Source organism: Mustela nivalis (assembly GCF_964662115.1).
Source record: "Mustela nivalis genome assembly, chromosome: 5".
NCBI classification, from domain to species: Eukaryota; Metazoa; Chordata; class Mammalia; order Carnivora; family Mustelidae; genus Mustela; species Mustela nivalis.
Window position 1 is genome coordinate 85,266,795 of NC_139024.1, and position 7,444 is coordinate 85,274,238.

Genomic DNA, 7,444 nt, shown 5'->3' on the forward strand with positions numbered 1-7,444 from the left:
GCTTTTCATCCATAATGCTTCAGGCCTGAAGAAATCAGGATGTTGGTGGGGGGAGGGCACCTGGATTGCTCAGTCATTTGAGCATCTGACTCTTAGTTTCAGCTCAGGTCATGCTCTCAGGGTCCTGGGATCGAGCCCCACATTGGGATCCCTCTTCAGTGTGGAATCTGCTTGAGATCCTATTTCTCTCTCCCCCTTTGCCCCTCCCACTCATGCTGTCTCTCTTTCTTAACTAACTAACTAACTAACTAACTAAATAAAACCTTACAAAAAAATAAATCGGGATGGGTGTGACTCAGCCTTGTGCTCAGTTGCCCTGGCTACAGAATGGGGCTGGGAGGATTGACCTGCCTATTGGGGAAACCCGACGGTAAGTAAACTCAGTGACAAATCAGGGCAAAGCAAATAGACACATAACAGCCTCGATCAGGAGCAGTATTGGGGTTGATATCCCTAAGCAGTTGGACCCACTTGCTTCGTAGCTTTTGCTGATGGTTTTCCGTGCCTGAAGTTCTTCAGCAGGTTGCCTTCAGAGCATACCACAACGGCAAGATGTATGCATGAACAAAAAAGAAGCTTGAAGTCTATCCTGACCTGAGATGTTCACAGGATTCTCTCAGGGGAGTGGAATTGAGGGTGTTTTCTTCTTTTTCTCTTCTTTGCTTGTGTGTGTATTTGCAATAGCTTTATTGAGATATAATTCACATACTGTATCATTCACACGTTTATTATTTTTTAAAAAGATTTTATTATTTATTTGAGAGAGAGAGATAGAGTATGAGGAGGGGGAAGGGCAGATGAAGAGGGAGAAGCAGGCTCCCCACTGAGCAAAGAGCCGGATGTGGGACTTGATTCCAGGACCCTGGGATCATGACCTGAGCCGGAGGCAGACGCTTAACAGACTGAGCCACCCACGTGCCCTTCATTCACACTTTTAAAGTATACCGTTGAATGGCTTTTAGTATGTTCAGAATCATGCTATGTCCCCAATTCCCTGTCCCCTCTTAGCTATCCTCCCCGTCCACCCAGCTTGCCCCCTCAGCCTCAGGCGGCCATCCAGCTGCTTTCTGTCTGGGTTTCTCTGTTGTGCACATTTCATAGACGTGCTATGAGACCATACGGGGCTTCTTGTGTCTGGCCCCTTGGTTTGGTGTTTTCAAGATTCATCCGTGCCATGGCACGCATCTCAGCACTTCATCCTTCTTTAGAGCTGTGTCCTTTTCCGTAGCACAGAGAAGAGAATTTTATTTATCCATGCGTCAGCGGATAGATATTTGAGTTGTTTCTACTTCTCAGCTCTTATGAATGATGCTGCCACGAATATTCGTGGACAAGTGTTTGTGAGGATGTATGTTTTCATGTCTCCAGGAGTGGAGTACTGGTCGTGGGGTCACTCGAACTTTCTGAGAAGTGCCAGACTGTTCTCCCCAAGCAGCCGCACTGTTGTATCTTCATACTGGCCCTGTGTGAGAATTAAGTTCCCTGCTCACGTTTTGTCTGATGAGCTGGGGCAGTGGACAACACGAGCCTCCGCCTGCACCCTTTCCCTCCCTCCCAGCTAACAGAGCCCCACGTGTGTGTGTACATGTCGGCTCCAGGCAATGGAGCGTGATCCGTCCAACCCATCATGATAAACCTGCTCCCCAGGTTCTTCATCGGGGTCTCTGGGAGCAGCCCTGAGAGCAGGATTTGTGTGTGAACAGCGGACTAGGGGAGGACCGATAAGAATGTAGGGCAGGTGGGGCCACACAAGGGACCATAGTCCCAGCTCCGCCTGGTTCCGGGAGAGCCTGGGGGCGAATGCACACCCTGCGAGTCCCAGGTGGAGGCAGGGGAGCTGGGCTTTCATAATCCCACACCCGCCGGTTGCAGCAGGCAGAACGGCTCTGGTAGCCTGAGGACGGTCTATGGAGTCCCAGGTGATAGGCAGACCACATCATTAGAAGCAAATTAAAGAAGGGAAGAGGGGCACAGAAATGGGGAGGGGATCAGAGGATGGATGGTGCCCTGGCACACACTTCCGGGGCTCCCTAGCAGCCGGGGTGGCCATGTGACCCACTTCTGGCCAATTGGATGAGTGTGGAGCCTGCTGTGGAGGTGTGGGGTAAAGCCGCTCTGTCCCCACAGAGGCTTCAGCGGCAGCGGGCCCCACTGCCCCCCTCACACAGAGGACTGGCCCTGCCAAGCCACCTCGTGTCCTTGAGGGAATGGTCAAGGGTATTGCAAAGACGCTCTGCCCATTCCTGGGCACGCCCATCTCTAGGTTTCAAAAATGTTAGAAACATAACCCCTCTTCGTTCAAGCCGCTATTAGGTGTCCTGTGAGTCCCCAGTGGCTACACAAGTTTTTGCCATTGTTGTTGTTGTTTTCATAGTTCAAGGCTTATTTGAGTTGGAATAGGAACACATTCCAGTTATCTTAAGTAATTGAAATAATTTGTGGTCGGAAACCAGGAGCCGCCAGGGTTCTGGAACAACCCAGCCCGTGTCTTCACTCCTGACCATTCACGGACTCTGTTCCCTCTCCTCATGGGGTGGCCCCTCTGCTGGTCTCAGCTTCCCTCTGCGGGGACAGAATTCTGCTCCAGGCCGGCCGCCCCCGGCATCCTGTCAGCGTCAGGTGCTGTGTCCCCTGTTCTTCCTCTTGCTACTCTTTGCCTCAGGTCCTCTGTGGTGAGAGGCCAAGGGTCTGAGGGAGCTTTTTCACGTGGGCCACTTCACAGGAGTCCGGCCATCCTTGTGTCGGGCACTACCTTCAGCCTCTCTGCCCCAGCCAGGGGTGTGGGGGCCGCACACGGACACAGGTCCCTTGGGAGGGGCTATGGGGAGGCAGAGATAGTGGCTATGTATGTCCAGGGCGAGGGAGGGGAAGAGAGAGATGGTAGGAAGTAAAAGCCAAGGGGAGAATTTTACCATCCCAAGTACAGGGATGATCAGGAGAGCGGGAGCGTTATACAGTCTTAATCTGCTCTGAGGCCCGAACCGGCACAATAAATCCCAGGGAGCCGAGGTGAGGGCAGGATGTGGAGGCTAAGCATGGGGACATCTCAGAGCTGTAACTGGTGCCGAGGGCAGGCCGTGATGTCCTCCATGTCCTCTGGAGCACCTCATCCATCCCGGGGTTTAGGTGGGGCCCGGCCCAGCCTGGCAGCTGTCTTCTCTGCCATTCTACATGTTCTGGGCTCCCCAAAGCCACCTGGGGATCTCAAGCTCTCCTGTATGACACTCCTCTGCACCCAGGGCTTTCCCAGACAGCACCATGCCAGGGACGTGGGCTCATCTTAGAGGAGGAAGGAAGTGTCAGGACTTTTCTTTCTGGTCCGGAGAGATGGGATGACAAGGTATTGGCCACATCCCGTCATTACAGACTTGCTAATTCCTGACGTGAAGCTAGGGTTGTAGTTACACCTGCAAGACCATGGAATAATCAAATCCCATTTTATTGCCCTAGAGAAGCTCAACGCGTGACGCATTCTCTCCTGTATCATTTAGAAAGCTCATCTGTGGATGTCTGGGGGGATCTCAGGCAGGTCTTAGCATCATCCCCTGTAGCCTGAGCGGCCTCGACGGTCCTGGACACAGACTACAGGGAATGGTGGTGGTTCTTGGGTGGAAGGAAATGAAGGGGAAGAGCGTGGACTACCTGTGTGGGAGAAAAGGGTGGGTGCAGGGGGCCAGAGGTAGGTCTCTGATGTTTTGGGGCTGGAGGGAGGTCTGGATCAGTCCTCCCTGGAGCACCCGCTCCCCTCCTCCTGCTGCCTCTGGTCCTGGGCAGGTTCATCGGGAGCAAGACAGTCCATTCACTTGCAGCCTACCTACTGGGGGCCTCCTGTGCACCAGCAATGTTGTCTCCCCTTGCCCGGCCTCTTGGCCTTCCCTTCTGATGTTCTCCGCTCCTCGCTCCTGCACCCTGGGTCCTGTCTTCATGTTCACTTTTTGCACATCCAGAGACCTGACGGGAATTTAGATAGAATCCTTCCCAGGAGCACTGCCAGTTTACTGGGTCATTAGGAAAACCCTAAGGCCACAGAGCCAAAGGGTGGTTAACGGAATGGCAGAACCGGTGGATGGGGGTCAAGTCAAGAGGCCTTCAAGGCCCCTTTCTCTGTCCCCGTACTCAGTCAGAGCACACTTGTTGCTCGTTGAACCCTCTGTGCTGGGACCTTTTTCAGGCACTCCTTCTGTCGGCTGAGGCCTCCCTCCATCTGGTTTCGGGGAGAAGCTGCATGACCGCGGGGACCTGCCCTGGCCCTCAAGCGCTCCGTCTCCCTGCCTGACACCTCTCCACGTGGGCACACGGCGCTGTGAGAGATGGGTGGACGCGGGGCCTGATTTATAATTCCTTTCAGGGAATTGTTTCTGCTAATGGGCAGAGCCAATTTGTGCTCCCCAAGTGGGGAGGGCAAAATCAATTAATGGAGAGCCGAACCTGGCCAGGCCTGGTGGCAGAGTGTGGCCTGACATCCGGCAGTGATAAGGGACTTTCTGAGGCTGAACTAATAAGGAGATTGGAGGAAAAAGAAGAAAAACAAAACCCCTCTCAGATCAATTTTGTGTACAATGGGCAGAGAATGCAGAGTAAACAGAGCAGCTGGGCCTGGGGCCCCTTTCCATCTGAATGAGCCCCGAGATAAGGAAAAGGACAGGCCACCACCCCACCAACCAACATCGGCATTCGCTTGGGGAGTCACTCGATTGGCACATATCCGCACGAGTGAGACAGGGCACGTTCCAAACCGGAACTGGAGGGAAAAGATAAGGCCCACCTGCCCCAGGGATGTCCCCTGTGGGGAAAAGGGCAAGGGGAGGAAAGGAGCGCTGGTTTCAGACGCCGCCTCCCTGTGCCCACCGGATGGGCAGCACCATGGGGCCAGAGCGGCAGGTCAGGTCCCCTGTGTGGATGTCCTCCACAGTGAGGGGTGCGGGAGAGCATCATGTCTGGGGGCAGGGGCAGCTTGGGTTTGTGTGGGGCTCTGCTCTCATGGCCAGAGAGTGGGATGGCAGGGAGGCCCGGCCCAGCTCTGTGGCCGGCAGAGAGGAGGGAGAAAGCTGAGGGGTGATTTGAGGGAAAAGATTAAAACAAACAAACACACCTGGTACTGACCTTGTTCAGATTTTCCATTGTGTTTTTTCGGAGCAGCAGGACTCCTTTCGCACATGAACTCTTCCCCTGTGGCCCAGTATGTGGCACCGTGAAGAGCAGGGCTTTGGTTGAAGTTGGGGACTGGACTCCGGCGCTACCAGCCCGAAGGCTTGGTTGCAAGAGCGCCCCCTACCGTGACTTTGAAGTAGATGCCCTTGTTCACCTTGGGCTTGCTTCAGAGCAGACCCTGACGCAAAATCTGGGTGTGAGCGGTTCACGGGGGAAGTGATGCCGGGAGGTGATCCCAAGAGACTGGGGGGGAGAGACAGGGGCAGTCAATATAAGGTGAGTTATCAAACAGGTGACCGCGGTGTGCCGCTGGGGAGCTCTGGGACACTGTGTGGGACATACTTCAGAGTTGTCCCACAGGGAGGCGAGGAAGCTGGAGGTGTTTATCTACCAGCCCCTCACCACCTCATTCGTTTAGGATGATTCTAGGAGAGACTAACTCCTGCGCTGCTGGTCTGCCCTGCACGTGGGCCGAGAGAGCGGCCAAAGAGAACCTTCGGGTAGAGACAGATGGGTACTTGAGACGGAAAGCTGTTGGTGTGGATGGGGACTGTTCACATGGGACCTCCGGGGCGGGGGGGGGGGCGGCTGGGGAACACTGCCAGGGTCTGTTAGACTTTTGGTTCTCTGCCTCTTTTCCTGAGTCATTATAGTTGTCAGTTCTGCAGGGCAATAGCTCATCCGTGGAACTGAACTGGAGTCGTTCAGCTTGTCAGACAAATGCCCTTGGGAGATGACAGGAGTGGGAAGATCATGCCTCTCTCTTGACGGCCACTAAATTTGAGCAAGGCAGAGGGATTGGTAAGGGCTCCATCAGATACCCTGTATGAAAGAAGCCCTCCCACACCCCCAAAGAAACCCCTGTGTCTCCCTACATCTGCCTACATCTGCCCTGTGTCTCCCTACATCTGCCTACTATGGAAAAACCCAGAGCTGTAAGATGCATTGGAGCAACAGCAGAAATAAGCCCAGGAAGAATGGACCAGGGTGTGGACGTGGAGTGTTGACCAAGGTAGGGCCCATCCTGGCTGCAGGGAGGAGCGGAGCCTCCCCAGGGCCTGAGAGACATAGTGAATGGAGGAATTGAGAGTACAGGAAAGGCCAGGCCTGCTCCTGTCCCTAGAAGCAATTCGATTAAAATTGTCCCATGTGAGGTATGACTTATTGGTGAAGATTCAGAATGGAGCAGAGAGCAGGTACTCGTGGATTTGTTTGTGGAGATGTTCTTACAGCTCTGGGTTTTTCCATTCAGGGCATGTGGAGATTCTTTGTCCTACGTGAGAGTCATTTAAGTGAGTGGGTCAGCACCACTCTGGTGACCCGGTCTTGAGCAGGGTCATGAGCAGAATGCTGCACCGCTCAGTAGAATGACCTGCTCACCAGGCTGTTCTCCTGGAACGAAGGATTGCTTAAGGGACCCCAGAACACCTCCATAGGCATGAATTCTAGAGTAGCTTGGGGCATCTGGTCAACCACCCCATGCAAGAATGATCTGAAAAGGGACGCCTGGGTGGCTCAGTTGGTTAAGCGTCTGCCTTCAGCTCAAGTCATGTTCCCAGGGTCCCGAAATCAAGCCCCCCACTGGGCTCCCTGCTCTGAGGGGAGCTTGCTTCTCCCTCTCCCTCTGACTGCCTCTCCCCCTGTTTGTGCTCTGCCAAATCAATCAATCAATCAATCAATCGACCAATATTAAAAAAAAAAAATAACCTGAAGAAAAGGGAACAAGGCCCACATGGGCCTTGTTGATGACCCTATTGGTCGTGGCAGGTCCCAGCACTGGAAGATTTAGGAACTTTCTGGCAAGATACTTCAAAGTGTCGGCTACTCTGAGGCATGGCCAAGGGCATCTCCTTGCTTTGTTCTAAGGAAAGTCATGGAAAAGGCAAACCCAAAAGATACTTCCAAGGAGACATGACACTAGTATCTCATGCCAGGGATGGAGTCCAGGCAGTATAGGGCTGCTCTAGGGAAGGGCTGCTTTCTCAAGACAAGGAAGTGAGTGAAGTGAGAGGGAGGGATGCCTCACCTGCTTTTTGCTTGCTGGTTGTTCTGAATTCCCCCTCAGTGTGCGAAAAACGGGCCTAGGCCTGCTCGCCAGCACTTGGCCATCGAAACCCAAACAGAGCAGTTAACCCTAAAAAAGTTTGCTACTTCCTCCCTTGCCCCGACAGAAGCACCGGGGGCCATGGTCAGTGGCCACTTGCCACATTGGAGATAGAAATGCTGTTTTTCCTCCCATATTTTATATGGATATTTTCAACTTCCGACATTCACAGCCAAGCTTTCCACACCT